The 19,720-nt window shown below is 37.6% G+C and overlaps 1 long non-coding RNA gene and 1 pseudogene across 4 annotated transcripts in view; both read right to left on the bottom strand.

The window, feature by feature from the left end:
- LOC308608384 overlaps positions 1–19,720 on the bottom strand; it is an 88,101-nt gene that overhangs the window by 12,228 nt on the left and 56,153 nt on the right. For 2 of the 3 annotated variants that reach the window (XR_014014156.1, XR_014014157.1), the window contains exon 4: positions 3,524–3,638. The exons of the other annotated variant lie outside the window; for it this stretch is intronic. This is a non-coding gene — a long non-coding RNA (uncharacterized lncRNA). The remainder of the gene's footprint in view (positions 1–3,523; positions 3,639–19,720) is intronic. 3 annotated transcript variants of the gene reach the window in all.
- Positions 7,705–8,042, bottom strand: LOC308609038 (cAMP-regulated phosphoprotein 19-like; annotated as a pseudogene). Its single transcript has one exon. The product of its transcript is annotated as a cAMP-regulated phosphoprotein 19-like (transcript).

Raw genomic sequence — 19,720 nt, 5'->3', positions numbered from 1 at the left:
ACTCTCACCACTATTATTCAACATAGCTTTGGAAGTCCTAGCCACAGCAATCAGAGAAGAAAAAGAAATAAAAGGAATACAAATTGGAAAAGAAGAAGTAAAACTGTCACTGTTTGCTGATGACATGATACTGTACGTAGAGAATCCTAAAGATGCCACCAGAAAACTACTAGAGCTAAGCAAAGAATTTGGTAAGGTTTCAGGATGCAAAATTAATGCACAGAAATCTCTTGCATTCCTATACACTAATGATGAAAAATCTGAAAGAGGAATTAAGAAAACACTCCCATTTACCATTGTAACAAAAAGAATATAATACCTAGGAATAAACCTACCTAGGGAAACAAAAAACCTGTATGCAGAAAACTATAAGACACTGATGAAAGAAATTTAAGATGATACCAACAGATGGAGAGATACACCATGTTCTTGGATTGGAAGAATCAACATTGTGAAAATGACTCTACTACCCAAAGCAATCTACAGATTCAATGCAATCCCTATCAAACTACCACTGGCATTTTTCACAGAACTAGATCAAAAAATTTCACAATTTGTATGGAAACACAAAAGACCCCGAATAGCCAAAGCAATCTTGAGAACGAAAAATGGAGCTGGAGGAAGCAGGCTCACTGACTTCAGACTATACTACAAAGCTACAGTAATCAAGACAGTATGGTACTGGTACAAAAACAAATATAGATCAATGGAACAGGATAGAAAGCCCAGAGATAAACCCACTCACATATGGTCACCTTAATTTTGATAAAGGAGGCCAGAATATATAATGCAGAAAAGGCAGCCTCTTCAATAAGTGGTGCTGGAAAACTGGACAGGTACCCTTAAAAGAATGAAATTAGAACACTCCTTAACACCATACACAAAAATAAACGCAAAATGGATTAAAGACCTAAATGTAAGGCCAGACACTATAAGACTCTTAGAGGAATACATAGGCAGAACACTCTATGACATACATCACAGCAATATCCTTTTTATCCCACCTTCTAGAGAAATGGAAATAAAAACAAAAATAAACAAATGGGACCTAATGAAACTTCAAAGCTTTTGCACAACAAAGGAAACCAGAAACAAGACAAAAAGACAACCCTCCGAATGGGAGAAACTATTTGCAAATGAAGCAACTGACAGAGGATTAATCTCCCAAATATACAAGCAGCTCATGCAACTCAGTAGCAAAAAACCAAAAAAGTCAATCCAAAAATGGGCAGAAGACCTAAATAGACATTTCTCCAAAGAAGATATACAGATTAACAACAAACACATGAAAGGATGCTCAAAATCACTAATCATTAGAGAAATGCAAATCCAAACTACAGGGAGCTATCACTTCATACCACTCAGAATGGCCATCAACAAAAAATCTACAAACAATAAATGCTGGAGAGGGTGTGGAGGAGAGGGAACCCTCTTGCACTGTTGGTGGGAATGTAAATTGATACAGCCACCATGGACAACAGTACGCAGGTTCCTTAAAAAACTAAAAATAGTACTACCATATGACCCAACAATCCCATTACTGGGCATATACCCTGAGAAAACCATAATTCAAAAAGAGTCATGTACCAAAATGTTCATTGCAGCTGTATGTACAATAGCCAGGACATAGAAGCAACCTAAGTGTCCATCGACAGATGAATGGATAAAGAAGATGTTGCACATATATACAATGGAATATTACTCAGGCATAAAAAGAAAGGAAACTGAGTTATTTTTAGTGAGGTGGATGGATCTAGAGTCTGTCATACAGAGTAAAGTAAGTCAGAAAGAGAAAAACAAATACTGTATGCTAACACATATATATGGAAACTAAAAAAAAAAAAAGGTTCTGAAGAACCTAGGGGCAGGACAGGAATAAAGATGCAGACGTAGAGAATGGACTTGAGGACACGGGGAGGGGGAAGGGTAAGCTGGGACGAAGTGAGAGAGTGGCATGGACATATATACACTACCAAATGTAAAATAGATAGCAAGTGGGAAGCAGCCACATAGCACAGGGAGATCAGCTTGATGCTTTGTGACCACCTAGAGGGTTGGGATAGGGAGGGTGGGAGGGAGACGCAAGAGGAAGGGGATATGGGGATATATGTGTATGTATAGCTGATTCACTTTGTTATAAAGCAGAAAGTAACACACCATTGTAAATCAATTATACTCCAATAAAGATGTTAAAAAAAGATAAGCCCTGGAAACTACATAAATAAAAGGGAATCAAAACAAAGAATACAATGGATCTCTGTAATAGCATTATGGAACAGCAGAAGAGAAAAAAATGTTGGTCATAACATCAAACTAAAAATTCTCACAAAACAGTGCAAAATGAAAAAGAAATAGAAATTTTGATAAAGCAATAATAGATATGGATTACGTCCAGAAGTTCAACATCCATGTAACAGGAATTCCAAAAGACCAGAAAGTATAGAGAAGAGGAAGTTAATAAATCAATAATAGAAGATAATTCCCCCCAAATGATAAAAGGTATTAGTCTTCAGATGGAAAGAGAAGTGCTAAACAAGGTAAACAAAGAAGGCATATATAAAATGCATTGTGGTGACATTTTACCACAATGAATTAAAAAATGGGTTTTAAAAAATCCCAAAAGCTTCCATAAAGAAGAAAAAAGCAACAAAACCAGTAAAGTTTGTAGTTAAGGCTAAATAACTGTAGATACATAAGGTCAAAATATATATATTTTTTTTTTTGCGGTACGCGGGCCTCTCACTGTTGTGGCCTCTGCCATTGCGGAGCACAGGCTCCGGACATGCAGGCTCAGCGGCCATGGCTCACGGGCCTAGCCACTCCACGGCATGTGGAAGCTTCCCGGACCGGGGCACGAACCCATGTCCCCTGTATCGGCAGGCGGAGTCTCAACCACTGCGCCACCAGGGAAGCCCCAAAATATTTTTTTATAATTACTTAGAACTAAAATCTTGGGAGATATCAACTTGAGATACAACGGGAAAGAAATTGTAAAGTTGCAAAGGTTATTGTCTAAAACAAGGGAATATATAGATTCTAATGAAATTTAGAGTTTGCTTTATAAAAAAAGATATAAGTGTGTATGTTGAGAACTAACCAGATCCATAGAAAGAGCATATTCACCTTTGAAAGTACAAGAAGAAAAATAAAAGAACAAATCAAATCATCAACCCAGCTAAAAGGAAGAAAAGAAAAATGAAAGAAGAAAAATGACAAATAAAAACCATGAAAAATGATAGCAGTACTAAGGAAAAATGTACCAGTAATTACAATAAGTATTAATAGGTTAAATTACTCTATTAGGGGAAGACCCTGTGAATGAAAAAATTTTTTAACTTTTAATTATGAAATAATTTGAATATTACAAAAAGTTCCATAACTAGTTAAATAATTCTGGTATAGCATTCACCCAGATTTCCCAAATGTTAATGTTTAAACCACTTTTATTTTCTGTCTCTAACTTTTCCCTGAAATGCTTAAGAGTAAGTTGCATACAGTATTTGTTTTTCTCTTTCTCACTTACTTCACTCTGTATGACAGTCTCTAGGTCCATCCACCTCACGACAAATAACCCAGTTTTGTTCCTTTTTATTTCTGAGTAATATTCCATTGTATATATGTGCCAGTATATGTGGAATCTAAAAAAAAAGAAAAAGGTTATGAAGAACCTAGGGGCAAGATGGGAATAAAGATGGAGACCTACTAGAGAATGGACTTGAGGATATGCGGAGGGGGAAGGGTAAGCTGGGACAAAGTGAGATAGTTGCATGGACATATATACACTACCAAACGTAAAATAGATAGCTAGTGGGAAACAGCCACATAGCACAGGGAGATCAGCTCGGTGCTTTGTGACCACCTAGAGGGGTGGGATAGGGAGGGTGGGAGGGTGGGAGATGCAAGAGGGAAGGGATATAGGAACAGATGTATATGTATAACTGATTCAATCTGTTATAAAGCAGAAAGTAACACACCACTGTAAAGCAATTATACTCCAATAAAGATGTTAAAAAAAAAAGAGTAAGTTGCAGACAGTATGCTCTTACACAGTTTTACAGAGTACCATCTTACTGGGACAAATAGTGAAATTTAAATAAGGTCTGCAGGGGCTTCCCTGGTGGTGCAGTGGTTAGGAGTCTACCTGCCAATGCAGGGGACACGGGTTTGGGCAGATCCCACATGCTGGTCTGGGAAGATCCCACATGCCTCAGAGCAACTGAGCCCATGCACCGCAACTGTTGAGCCTGCACTCTAGAGCCCGCGAGCCACAACTACTGAGCCTGCGTGCTGCAACTTCTGAGCCCGCGCACCTAGAGCCTGTGCTCCACAACAAGATGGGCCACTGCAGTGAGAGGCCTGTGCACCTCAACAAAGAGTGGCCACCGCTCGCCGCAACTAGAGGAAGCCAGCATGTGGCAACGAAGACCCAACGCAGCCAAAAATAAATTAAATAAATAAAATTTTAAAATAAATAAATAAGGTCTGCATTGAGATAATAATATATCACTGATTATGGAATATTACTCAGCCATAAAAAGGAACGAAATTGGGTCATTTGTAGAGACGTGGATGGACCTAGAGACTGTCATACAGGGTGAAGTAAGTCAGAAAGAGAAAAACAAATATCGTATATTAATGCATACTTGTGGAATCTAGAAAAATGGTACAGATGAACCGGTTTGCAAGGCAGAAATGGAGACATAGATGTAGAGAACAAACGTATGGACACAAAGGGGAGAAAGTCAGGGGCTGTGGTGGGATGAACTGGGAGATTGGGATTGACATATATACGCTAATATGTATAAAATAGATAACTAATAAGAACCTGCTGTATAAAACAATGAATAAAATTCAAAAAATTAATATATCATTGACTGATAATTGTACTGTGGTTATGTAAAAGCATCCTGTAACTTATTGATACCTTCCCTGTGATTTCTTTGAGAACTTCTTTACTTTCAAATACCACAAGATGTTACAGAATCATCTTATATTTTACCTTCCCTAGAACTGGAATCAGTAATTTCTTTAAGGAAACCTTATTCCTTTGTTGTAGAATCGTATTTAGAAATCAAGATCTGGGCACTGGGTGTGCTCATTGGTACTAGAATATCGTTTGCTTCTATTACCTCTCAGTGGACAAACCTAGGATATACATGCATGTATACATACACACATACACACATCCATATTTCTGTATCTATCAATCTATCTTTCAAAAACCATGAATTAACACTGATAACTAATTCAAATCTAACTCCATGAGGTTTGTCCTAGGCTTCCCTCTTGTTCTGTTCTCCAACATTATGGACAATATATTCACTTATTTGCTCAATCTCAGAATACATATATTAGCTGCAGAATTGCTAACTCATACAACTATGAAAATCAAACCTATCAACAAAAGTACAATATTGGTTTCCAATTCCATCTTTATTCTTAATTTATGTTATAGCAACTTCAGTGTGTCATGGGGGAGCTCAGATGTTGGTTCAAATGTTGAAACTCATAACAGTCAACTTTTTCTATGAAAAAAACACAACTGCATTATTCAAACAGGTGAGGAAATCTCAAGGCAAGGGGCAGGGTGCATGGCTCTCTGGGAGAAAGTTCAGAACTGAGAGAGAATGAATAGCAGTGTGCAGGCTTTTTATAAAGAGAAAAGTCCCACTGGCACAGGAGTTAAAAGAGGCTCTTTTCCAATGCAAGATTTTAAAGAGGCAGCAAGAGGTTGCATGATCTTGTGAAATGGCAGGGGCGGGGGTGGGGGGCAAGCTTTACCAGAAGGCTGCAGGAGGTTACAAAGGCAGGAAATAAAGCTCAGAATTTGCTGGCTCTAAATCATACATCATCGGGAGTCCAAGTTTCTTTCCTGGGGTCTTCATAAGGTATATAGTCAAAATACTGTATTTCAGTTACTTAAGTCTTGGACTTCCTCTCTACATACACACACACACTTTGTTATTCACTATGTTATACTATTCATTTGAAATAAAATTAGGTTCATTTGTTCCTGTTTGTATTACATTTTTCTTGCCATGCCCCATCTTTGTTGATTTTGTTTATTTTTCAGCAAGTGAATATTAACATGGTTATAAAAGTCAGAACTATGCAAAAATGTATATTTAGAAAAGTATGATCACTCTTCCATATTTCTTCTACTCTTTTTCCATATCCCCTCCTTTCCACTTTGTTCCCAGCTACTCTTGTACGTAACCAGTCTCATTACTTTCTAGCTTATCTTTTCATGTTTCTTTTTTTCATATGCATGTATATCCATATATGTATAATGAGCACATACACACACCTATGTATATGTATACATGTCCATATACATACACAGTTGTTACATACTGATGATTTTCATTTCAGGACTGACCTAGACCACAAACAAACAAAAAATATGGTGTCAGTCTTGACTTGGCCAAAAAGCCTTTTCACTCAACATAAGTTTTATCATCAAAACCACTTCTCCACAGAGATATGTATCCTAAAATGAAATGAAATATCCAAACTTTTAAAACTCATTTATAATCAAGTCCAGTGACATTACCATAGCTCTAGGTGCAAGCAAGTTTGTGTATGAAATCAGCATCATCCACAAAAACAAATTCATCAAAAATGAAGAAGGTTGGGCTTCCCTGGTGGCGCAGTGGTTGAGAGTCCGCCTGCCGATGCAGGGGACACGGGTTCGTGCCCCGGTTCGGGAGGATCCCACATGCTGTGGAGCGGCTGGGCCCGTGAGCCATGGCCGCTGAGCCTGGCGTCCGGAGCCTGTGCTCCACAAGGGGAGAGGCCACAACAGTGAGAGGCCCACATACAGCCAAAAAAAAAAAAAAAAATGAAGAAGGTCCACAGGACTCAGGATCCAAGTTTCTTAAGACTCCTGATTCATAGATAAAAATTCTTTGCAAATGGATTAAGAGAATCTGGAGAATCTAATATTTTTTGAGAGGTTGTGCAAAACTATTGTATTTACAAAAATGGCACAAAAGTGAATTCAACAGTCAATGCACATGCACACTTCATTCACATCTTCAACAACAAAAGGTATTCTAACACTATAGACCTGAATAAGAATACTAGCTTCAATAGCAGCTCTTAAGCACTAGAGTCACATAAGTTGTACCAGAATGGGCAAATATTGCCCAAGAAAAATTCTATTGTTAAAGCTGAAACATATTTAAGGCCAATCAAGTTCAAGCACAGGATGCAAATCTTTTGGAGCCCCATCTCTTTGTGTTTGAAATGTGTCACCTTTCTTCTAACTTGTGGTCTTAAACTTCTGTTTCACAAAATCCAAAAGGAAAATACAGAAGAACTCAATATAATAGAGTTTATTTTAGATAAGAGTAACATACAAAGCTATAATTACGATTAATTAAAGAAAGCCAAAATATTAAAATTGTAAAACTTGCTTATTACTTCTTGGAACCAGCCCTACACTAGGAGTTGGGTAATACATACAATTCTTTCCAAGTAGATTACTTTACATTGCTCTAACATGTTCTTTTCATTAGTGCACTGCTAAGCTAATCAAAAACTCTACACATGTATATTACCTTACAATAGCAGCACACACTACAGCTACCTGCAAAGCCATCACTCTCTAATGACTTAGTGAAAGGAAATAAAAAGTGGAAAAGTAACATATTAAGAGGAAATAATGGGAATTAGAAGATTCATGCAGTTCAGCTCTTTTAATCAGTCAGCCGGCTTGCTAGCAACAAGAGATAGTTTCCGTTGAGGAAGGTCCTGTGGAGTGGGAATGTGGTCACCAGTGACCTCTGTCTTATTTGGGGCTGTAGTAGGAAGTTGCTTGTTCTTCATTTTTGCTTTAGCCATGCTGTAATCCCCAGAATCAAAATCTCTTTGCCCTTTCTGCAATCATTTCCTTAAAAAATCTGAACCTCTGGGCTTTTGTCCCAGATGAGGATACCTTGCTTTTAATCTTGCTTCTTCAGCTTTCTCTGGACTAGTTACTTATCTTCCATTTCCTTCTGCTTCTCCGCGGAGGCTGCCTCGGGGACTTCCGGGGACATACTTCTTGCTCCCTCTTACCCTGCTTCTCCAGCTCTGCGACATCCTGAGAATCTAATATTTTAGACCCAAATACCTTCCTTTGCTTGAACGCATCAAAAAATGATAGTCATTTTTTTATTGAAGTATAGTTGATTTACAATGTTGTGTTAATTACTGCTGTACAGCAAAGTGATTCAGTTATATGTATATATACATTGTTTTTAAAGAATATTAAAAAAAGAATGTATACATCTTTTCATGTTTCTTTACACATGCAAGGTAGCAAACTATTTTGCACTTTGCTTTCTTCACTTAACAATATATCCTGGAAATCACCCCATGTCAGTTCATAAAGTTCTTTCTCATTCTTTTTTGCATTTGCATAGTATTCCACTGTGTGATGTACCATATTTTATTCAAGCAGTCTCCTGCATGAGCATTTAGTTTGCTTCCAGTATTTTGAAATTACAATGTTGTAATGAATAACCTTGTGCATATATATTTTTATCTTATTGTAGGTCTATTTTCAGGGTAAATTCCTAGGGATAGGATTACTTTACTAAAAGACAAATACATATGTCTTAATTTTGTAGACAGTTCCAAATCTCCCTCCAAAAGTATTGTACTACTTTGCATTCCCACCAATAATATATGACAGTGACTTTCTCTATAGTCTTGCTAATAGAATATGTTGGCATATTTTTCATTTTTACCATCAGATTGGAAAATTTAATCCATCTATACACTTAAGTTTTGTTTATAAGAGACTTGCTGAAATAAAAATTAAAAATTGAAAATAGAAGAAGATATGCTAGGCAAATGCTAAGAAAATAAAGCAAATGTATCAATATTAATATCATATAAAAGAGAATTCAAGGTGAATAAATTAATGGGACAAAGAGAGATACATTATGGTGGTTTTATCCCCAACAAGGTGAAATAGTCATGAACGTTTAGGCATCTAACAAGAGAGCTTTGAAATATATAAGCAAAATGTAATAGAAATAAAAGGAGAAAGTTACAAAATCACTATCATGTTAGAAGACTTTAGCATACTTCTTAACGGTCAAAAGATCACATAGACAAAAAACAAGGAGGTATCTTAATTGGGGTTACCCAGAAGGCAGATTTTGAAACAAGGACTGGGTATGGGTGGTGTATCTGGGAAGTGACCCCAAGAATCACCTCCCAAAGAAACAGGGTGCAACTGCTGTGGGCAACTGGAGTTCAATCCTTCTAGGAACTCTCTAACTGTATAGAACAGACCTCAGAATTGTTCCACCACAAAACAGGGAAGATGGGGCATTTATCTATTGACTTTTGTCCTCCTTCAGTTGAGAAGTGTCCTTCATCCTTGGGACATTAACTTCCCATACTTTTAGGTTGCATCTGTACAGTTGAGAAGCCTTCTGTAGCTTCCAAGAAAGCAATAGCAGAGAAATGCTGTGATTTGTTCTTGCTTCAGCACATTGGCAATCATACCTTGAACTTCTACCATGCTGAGCTGAAGTCAGGTAGATCCAGGGATTTGGCATGGTGCATCTTAAACATTTGCTATGGGAGAATTACTGAAGATTTGAACGATATAAGTAATCTCCTATGGTGTGTTATGGGTTCACTGTTGGTAAGGTAGAATGAAGCTGTATCTGATGAACCTTATATACCATACTTAAAAAGTAAACATTATCACTTTACAATGGGAAGCCATTTCATGTTTTAAGCCAGGGAATGGCACAGTCAGATTGTGTTTTCAGTATACAACTCTTGTAGAGGATGGTTTGTAGGGGGGCAAGAATGAGGGCAGGCTGACCAGTCTATTGCAATGTCCAGAAGACTGAGATGAATAGGATTTGACCTAGGACAATGAGAATGGAATAAAGAAGGAAGATTTGTGAGACAATTAGGAGCATAAAAGACAAGATTTGGGAAGAAGAGTTGGGAGAAGAGGTGGTGAAGGTAACCAGTTAAACTTGGAAAACATTGGGTTTGTCTTTGCAGCATCTTAATGAGGTACATAGAAGAAACATAATGATGTGACAGATTAGAAAACTGTGGTCCTTGTATGAAGTTGTGACATGCCCCAAATTACATAGCTATTTAGTTGCAGGCTGAGCACTAGAACCCGGGTTTCCTGACAGGCTTCTAGTCTTGTGTTCTCTCATTCTAGCACTATGCCCAAACAAGCAATTGACACATTATGAAGGGTACTAACTGCTCTTCTCACTATCTATCTGTAAAGAATATTTTACCCATTGAAACACAAGACTGTATCCTTAAAAACTGTTTTTTTTAAAGCTGAATGTAAAAAAACTTACATAATTATACTCTAAAAATTTAAAAAGGTGATGAAATTTCTCATAGAGAATGAGGAGTCTAACAGCAATGTTGAAACGGAGAATATTAACTGTGACTATAATATAACAAGACCATTTTAACAAATCAGAATGTATATACATCTGGGTATTTTCCTAAGAGAAAAACAACATTTATTCCATGGACAGCACTGTCACTTGTAAACCTTTTACTCCTTTTTGAAATTGCTCCTAAGCCAGTTTATGAGTCATAGAAGGAAAATTAAAAAGAAAATTTATAGTCATATCTCATATACAGCTGATGGGAAATTTTTAATCAGTATGCAGCTAGTACTTGTGGTTATAAAAGCTACAGATATGGGAACTGATTCAATGAAAATGATTAAAGTGCACAATTAATTCTGAGCGAATTAGCAAATACCTAGTCTGGGTCAATGATAAACTGTTTTACAAGAAGTTGGCATAGAACCTAGCTGAGAAATGTGCTTAAATGACACTTCATCGTATGATGGTGGATGGAAAGGGCAACTGAGCTATACAAAAACCCTGAAGGCCGACCTTGTGAGATGAAAAATCCTGAAAGTGACCCTTAAAGCAAGTAGGCTAGGAATTATACCTGTATTTTGCTGAACTTTTACAGATAGCATCACACTAGAGATCAGAGAACAGTGAATGGAGTGTTGTACTTAATCAGCCTTAGATTTTGAACTTAATGTCTTCACTGTGATGCCCCCACAGGGTGCAAAGCAGTTTTTGAGCTATAAAGGAACTACCACTCTGGGTCTCCTTTGGCCATGAGGAAAATGTTTTGGAACTAGATAGAGGTGATGACTTCACAACACTGTGCATGTACTAAATATCATTGAGTTGTACACTTTAAAGTGGCTAACCTTATGTGAATTTTGCCTGAATTTCAAAAAATGAGCTACCACTTTGTGAACAATTTGCTTCAGGCACTTTGATTGGCCTTAATATCCAGCATCTCACCCTCCCAGCAACCTCTGAGATATACATTATTATCTCCATTTTGGGGATGAGGATCTGAGGTTCAGTGAGGTTAAGTGTTTTGGCTAAGGTAGTTTAACAGAAGAGTTGGGGTTCAAACTAAGTCTATCTGATTCCAAGATTTGAACTCCCAGGTTTGAACATTTATAGAAGTCCATAAAGGGGGTAGTCAGTCACGCAGATGTAATAAATCCTTGAAGCAATTTAACTAAATATGAAAAGAGGAATATGCCTGTTGAAATTTTCTTTCTTCATTTACAAAAGTAGTACAATCCTTTTGGAGAGAGATTTGGAAATAGCAAACAAAATTAATACATATGTATTTGTCTTTTAACAAGTAACCCTCTTGACTGAGAGAAAAATGTACAATCTAAAAGTAGAGAATTATGTTTCATTTGGTGGACTTACTGAGGACTTAAGCCTGGGGTAAGCCTCTGAGGGACTGTTCCAAAGAGGTAAGGGAGGAGCCAGGAAATATAGGAGTTTTTGCTAAACAAACAAATATGTAGTTGAACGTTAAAAGATTACTGCTAATCACAAAAATAGACATCTCAAATTAATAATTTTAGTGTCTTTCTGTGTATGGGAAGATGCAAGAGTCTGGGCTCATTGAATTTATTCCTTTGATATGCACTTTCACTATCTAGGGCCAGTATCCTGTTTTTCTCCATCCTGAATTCACCTCAGGTGCACTGGTTGGGGGCTGCAGTGGCTGATGGTTTTATGGCTGCAACATCCTTGGCATTCTTTGTCCACAAGCCAGTGTCATGGAAAACAGAACTAATGTGAGGACTTCTCATGAGGAGGATTTGGTTACTGGAACTGAATTATAAAGTAGAAACTTATCTAGGTAAGAGCTCATTATTTAGACTAGAATATTAGGTCAGAAAGAGACTGGTAGGAAGGCTGACTTTCGCTGAGTGACTGAGCTGCGAGTCCAGCGTTCTTTACATTTCCCCCTGCCTGATAGACGACTCCTAGAGATGAGCAAGTCTGAGCCTGCATGTCTTCACCAAGTGGCAGAAGCTGTAGGAACTAAAATGGAACTGCTCTTTATACCTAGAAGCTCACATCCAGGAAACACTTTCTCTAAATGGCCAGTTCCTAAATTCCTCCTAGGGCAGAGAATCCACAAGGCGGCCCCCCAATACTTTAGTTCTTCGCTGTTCTGTTCCCTCTGGGTATTTACAATGTCTGGTGGAACAGGACTATAATATCATGTGCTTCCTATATAGGTTCTGCCATCTGACATATATAACCTAACCTAAAAATAGTCAATAAAACTGTGAATTCAAGGAATTGTTACTTCTCCAAGTTTCAATTCTGAATATAATATTTTCTTAAATAAATAGTACAGACAAAAAGAATAGGCTGTATTCCTAAATCTCCTGCAAGACAACATGGTAGAGCAGAAAGTACATTAGGCTTTGGAGACAGATCTGGATTCAAAATCCGCCTCTATTTACCAGCTGTGTGTGACTTTGAGCAAGTTATGTATTCTCTCTGAGCCCATTTCTTCCTCTGTAAAATGTATATGCTATTTGCCTCAGGGTTATTTATTATTTAAAATGATATTATGGGGACTTCCCTGGTGGTTCAGTGGTTAAGAATCCACCTGCCAATACAGGGGACACGGGTTCAATCCCTGCTCCAGGAAGACCCCACATGCTGTGGAGCAACTAAGCCCATGTACCACAACTACTGAGCCTGCACTCTAGAGCCCATGAGCCACAACTACTGAAGCCCACATGCCTAGAGCCCGTACTCCACAACAAGAGAAGCCACTGAAATGAGAACCCCCGCCCTGCAACAAAGAGTAGGCCCCACTCACCGCAACTACAGAAAGCCCACACACAGCAACAAAGATCCAACACAGCCAAAAATAAATAAATTAATTAAGAATAAACAAATAAAATATTATGTATCACTATATACACAACAATGCCTAAGATATGTACTCAATAAATGATAGTTTCTCTTCCCTTCCCTCTTATAATAGTAATCTTAGAAAATGTCTGATTTTACAGTAAGAACTCGATAAGAAAACAGAGAAAATGTGGTAGGAGTAGATAATATTTCTGAGAAAGAAAAAAACAGGCTCTGACATCCAGGAGCTGCCCTGGCATTCACAACTAGATCTTGGTATTCTCTTCTTGAACATAAACACTCTTACAGATCATGAACACTAAATAAGGCCACTCTGTGAATACAATGTGTCAACACCAAAAAAAGAAAAAGACCACTATGTAATCAGGTTTGAACACACACAAAATGTAAATGTGGTCTGAGTCACAAAAACGACTAACTATTCCCCTATTCTAGCTAATATTAGTGACTGCTGCTTCTGTACGTACCATTTACAGCTTTACCCTCATGCTAGTCTTCCCTTCTTCGAGGTAAGATTTACTGAGATATCCAATCATGACATTACCTCTACTTCCTGACAGCATCTATATCCAGAGAAAAGACCTCTTCCTTGAATCCTTCCCCCGATCACCTAACATGAACCCAAATCCTATATATTAAGTCCTTTCTAAACTCTTATGGTGGGGTGGTCCATGGATCCCCATGACATGCATTCTCTCTCCCTGCAACAAGCAATGAAACCAATTACAAGTGTGTTCCCAGTGGCCTTTGGCTGGAGGGCATTGACATAACTGATTATGCAGTATCAACTCCAGGGTCTGAATAATTCAAAAACACCTCCATTCTGGTCTTTCAGTATAAGTTCCTTTTCCCTTTGCCCTCAGCACACACTTTTTAAAATTACTTATTGCATTTAATCTAAATATTATTAAGATATATCAGGTTATTTAATCTGTACAGAAGACACTCAAAAGCTTCCTTAAGCTCTGCTGTAGCTTCCTGTTTCTTTGCTTACATAACAGATTGATGTCTGGGTTAGTGATTAAGAAGAAGGGCAGAAGATGGCAGTGTGGAAAAAGACAAGGAGTTAGCGTCTCCCCACAACTAGGGTGCCTGATGCCACTGGTGTGGGACCCTGATACCCAAGGAGATGGGAGGAACCCCCAAGTGAACCAGATCTTGGTTCACGAGCCACAGGTTGGGCCAAAGTTCCTATGGTAGGAGCTCTGAGTCCGAACCACTGGACTAATAGAGAACCTCAGACCCCAAGGAACATTCCTCGGAGTGAGGTCTCATGGAGGTCTCCATCTCAGCACCCAGAACCAGCTCTATCCAACAGCCTACAAACTCCAGTGCTGGAAGCTTCAGGCCAAACAACCAGTAAGACAGGAACACAATCCCACTCATAAAAAACAAGAAAAAATGAGACAGCAAAAAAATATGTCACAGATGAAAGAGCAAGGTAAAAACCTACAAGACCAAATAAATGAAGAGGAAATAAGCAATCTACCTGAAAAAGAATTCAGAGTAATGATAGTAAAGATGATCCAGAATCTCGGAAATAGAATGGAGACATAGATTGAGAAAATACAAGAAGTGTTTTAACAAAGATCTAGAAGAACTAAAGAACAAACAAACAGAGATGAACAACACAATAACTGAAATGAAAAATACACTAGAAGGAATCAATAACAGAATAACTGAGGCAGAAGAATGAATAAGTGAGCTGGAAGACAAAATGTTGGAAATAACTGCCGAGGAGCAGAGTAAAGAAAAAAGAATGAAAGGAACTGAGGACAGTATCAGAGACCTCTGGGACAACACTAAATGCACCAACATTTGAATTATAGGGGTCCCAGAAGAAGAAGAGAAAAAGAAAGGGTCTGAGAAAATATTTGAAGAGATTATAGTGGAAAACTTCCCTAACATGGGAAAGGAAATAGTCACCCAAGTCCAGGAAGCGCAGAGAGTCCCATACAGGATAAACCCTAGGAGAAACACACCAAGACACATATTAATCAAACGAACAAAAATTAAATTCAAAGAAAAAATATTAAAAGCAGCAAGGGAAAAACAAAAAATAACATACAAAGGAATCCCCATAATGTTATTGGCTGATTTTTCAGCAGAAGCTCTGCAGGCCAGAAGGGAGTGGCAGGATATACTTAAAGTGATGAAAGAGAAAAACCTACAACCAAGATTACTCTACACAGCAAGGATCTCATTCAGATTCAGTGGAGGAATCAAAAGCTTTTCAGACAAGCAAAAGCTAAGAGAATTCAGCACCACCAAACCAGCTTTACAACAAATGCTGAAGGCGGAAAGCTTCTCTAGGCGGGAAACACAAGAGAAGAAAAAGATCCACAAAAACAAACCCAAAATAATTAAGAAAATGGTAATAGGAACATACATATTGATAATAACCTTGAATGTAAATGGATTAAATGTCCCAAACAAAAGACAAAGACTGGCTGAATGGATATAAAAACAAGACCCATATATATGCTGTCTAAAAGAGACCCACTTCACCCTTGGGGACACATACAGACTGAAAGTGAAGGGATGGAAAAAGATATTCCATGCAAATGGAAATCAAGAGAGCTGGAATAGCAATACTCGTATCCACTAAAATAGACTTTAAAATAAAGACTGTTACAAGAGACAAGGAGGGCCACTACATAATGAGCAAAGGATTGATCCAAGAAGAAGATATAACAATTGTAAGTGTTTATGCATCCAACATAGGAGCACCTCAATACATAAGGCAAATGCTAACAACCATGAAAGGAAAAATCGACAGTAACACAATAATAGTAGGGAACTTTTAACACCCCACTTACACCAATGGACAGACCATCCAAACAGAAAATAAATAAGGCAACACAAGTTTTAAATGACACAATAGACCAGATAGATTTAATTGAGATTTATAGAACATCCCACCCAGAAGTGGCAGAATACACTATCTTCTCAAGTGCACACAGAACATTCTTCAGGATAGATCACATCTTGGGTCACAAATCAAGCCTCAGAAAATTTAAGAAAATTGAAATCATATCAAGCATCTTTTCTGACCACAACGATATGAGATTGGAAATAAATTACAGGAAAAAAACTGTAAAAAACACAAATACATGGAGGCTAAACCGTGTGCTACTAAATAACCAGATCACGGAAGAAATCAAAGAAGAAATAAAAAAATACATAGAAACAAATGACAACAAAAACACAATGACCCAAAACCTATGAGACGCAGCAAAAGCAGTTCTAAGAGGGAAGTTTATAACAATTCAATCTCACCTCAAGAAACAAGAAAAGCCTCAAACAATCTAACCCTACACTTAAAACAATTAGAGCAAGAACAAAGAAAACCTGAAGTCAGTAGAAGGAAAGAAAACAAAAAGATCAGAGCAGAAATAAATGAAATAGAAATGAAGAAAACAATAGCAAAGATCAATAAAACTAAAAGCTGATTCTTTGAGAAGATAAACAAAATTGATAAACCCTTAGCCAGACTCATCAAGAAAAAAAGGGAATGGATGCAAATCAATAAAATTAGAAATGAAAAAGGAGAAGTCACAACTGACACTGCAGAAATACAGAGGATTATAAGAGACTACTGCAAACAACTCTATGCCAATAAAATGGACAATCATGAAGAAATGGACAAATTCTTGGAAAGGTACAATTTTCCAAGACTGAACCAGGAAGAATTAGAAAATATAAACAGACCTATCACAAGTAATGAAAGTGAAACCATAATCAAAAATCTTCCAACAGACAAAAGTCCAGGACAAGATGGCTTCACAGGAGAATTCTATCAAACATTTAGAGAAGAGCTAACACCGATCCTTCTCAAACTCTTCCAAAAAATTGCAGTGGGAGAAACACTCCAAAATTCATTCTCCAAAGCCACCATCACACCGATACCAAAACCAGAAAAAGATATCACACAAAAAGGAAAATTATAGACCAATATCACTGATGAACATGGATGAAAATACCCTCAACAAAACACTAGCAAACAGAATCCAACAGCACAGCACATTAAAAGGATCATACAGCATGCTCAAGTGGGATTTACCCCAGGGATGCAAGGATTCCCCAATATACATAAATCAATCAATGTGATACACCACACTAACAAATTAAGGAATAAAAACCATATGGTCATCTCAATAGATGCAGAGAAAGCTTTTGACAAAATTCAACACCCATTTACGATAAAAACTCTCCAGAAAATGGGCATAGATGGAAACTACCTCAACGTAATAAAGGCCATATATGACAAACCCACAGCAAGCATCATACTCAATGGCGAAAAACTGAAAGCATTTCCACTAAGACCAGGAACAGGACAAGGATGTCCACTCTCGCCACTCTTATTCAACAAAGTTTTGGGAGTCCTAGCCACAGCAATCAGAGAAGAAAAAGAAATAAAAGGAATACAAATGGAAAAGAAGAAGTAAAACTGTCACTGTTTGCCGATGACATGATACTATACATAGAAAATCCTAAGGATGCCACCAGAAAACTACTAGAACTAATCAATGAATTTGGTAAGGTTGAAGGATACAAAATTAGTACACAGAAATCTCTGGCATTCCTATACACCAACAATGAAAAATCAGAAAGAGAAATTAAGGAAACACTCCCATTTACCATTGCAACAAAAAGAATAAAATACCTAGGAATAAACCTGCTTAAGGAGGTGAAAGACTTGTACTCAGGAGACTATAAAACACTGATGAAAGAAATCAAAGATGACATAAACAGATGGAGAAACATACCGTGCTCTTGGATTGGAAGAATCAATATTGTGAAAATGAATATATTACCCAAAGCAATCTACAGATTCAATACAATCCGTATAAAACCACCAATGGCATTCTTCACAGAATTAGAACAAAAAATTTTACAATTCGTATGGACACACAAAAGGCCCCAATTAGCCAAAGCAATCTTGAGAAAGAAAAACGGAGTTGGAGGAATCAGGCTCCCTGACTTCAAACTATACCACAAAGGTACAGTAATCAAGACAGTATGGTATTGGCACAAAAACAGAAATACAGATCAATGGTACAGGATAGAATGCCCAGAGATAAACCCATGCACATATGAGCACCTAATTTATGACAAAGGAGGCAAGAACATACAATGGAGAAAAGACAGCCTCTTCAATAAGTGGTTCTGGGAAAAGTGGACAGTTACATGTAAAACAATAAAATCAGAACACTATATAACACCATACACAAAAATAAACTCCAAATGGATTAAAGACTTAAATGTAAGACCAGACACTATAAAACTCTTAGAGGAAAACATAGGAAAAACACTCTTTGACATAAACCACAGCAAGTTCTTTTTTACCCACCTCCTAGAGTAACAGAAATAAAAAAATAAACAAATGGGATGTAAAAGCTTTTGCACAGCAAAGGAAACTATAAACAAGACAAAAAGACCACCCTCAGAACAGGAGAAAATATTTGCAAATGAAACAACAGCCGAAGATTAATCTCCAAAATATACAAACAGCTCATGGAGCTCAATATCAAAAAAACAAACAACCCAGTTAAAAAGTGGGCAGAAGACTTGAATAGACATTTCAACAAGGAAGACATACAGATGGCCAAGAGGCACATGAAAAGATGCTTAACATCAGTAATTATTAGAGAAATGCAAATCAAATCTACGAGGCATCACCTCACACCAGTCAGAATGGCCATTATCAAAGAATCTAGACACAATAAATGCTTGAAAGGGTGTGGTGAAAAGGGAATCCCTCTTGCACTGTTGGTGGGAATGTAAATTGATACAACCACTATGGAGAACGGTATGGAGGTTCCTTAAAAAACTACAAATAGAACTACCATATGACCCAGCAATCCCACTACTGGGCATATACCCTGAGAAAACCATAATTCAAAAAGAGACATGTACCACAACGTTCATTGCAGCACTATTTACAATAGCCAGGACATGGAAACAACGTTAAGTGTCCATTGACAGATGAATGGATAAAGAAGATGTGGCACATATATACAATGGAATACTACTCAGTCATAAAAAGAAATGAAATTGAGTTATTTGTAGTGAGGTGAATGGACCTAAAATCTATCATACAGAGTGAAGTAAGTCAGAAAGAGAAAAACAAATACTGTATGCTAATGCATATATATGGAATCTAAAAAAAAAAAAAGGTACTGATAAACCTAGTTGCAGGACAGGAATAAAGACACAGACATAGAGAATGGACTTGAGGACATGGGGTGGGAGGGGGAAGCTGGGGCGAAGTGAGAGTAGCATTGACATATATACACTACTGGATGTAAAATAGCTAGGCAGAGGGAAGCAGCTGCATAGCACAGGGAGATAGGGAGATCAACTTGGTGCCTTGCTATGACCTAGAGGGGTGGGATAGGGAGGATGGGAGGGAGGCTCAAGAGGGATGGGATATGGGGACATGTGTATGCATGTGGATGATTCACTTTGTTGTACAACAGAAACTAACACAG

Source organism: Mesoplodon bidens, assembly GCF_964165515.1.
Source record: "Mesoplodon bidens genome assembly, chromosome: X".
Classification (NCBI taxonomy): domain Eukaryota; kingdom Metazoa; phylum Chordata; class Mammalia; order Artiodactyla; family Ziphiidae; genus Mesoplodon; species Mesoplodon bidens.
This window is presented reverse-complemented; position numbering and strand designations above follow the sequence as displayed.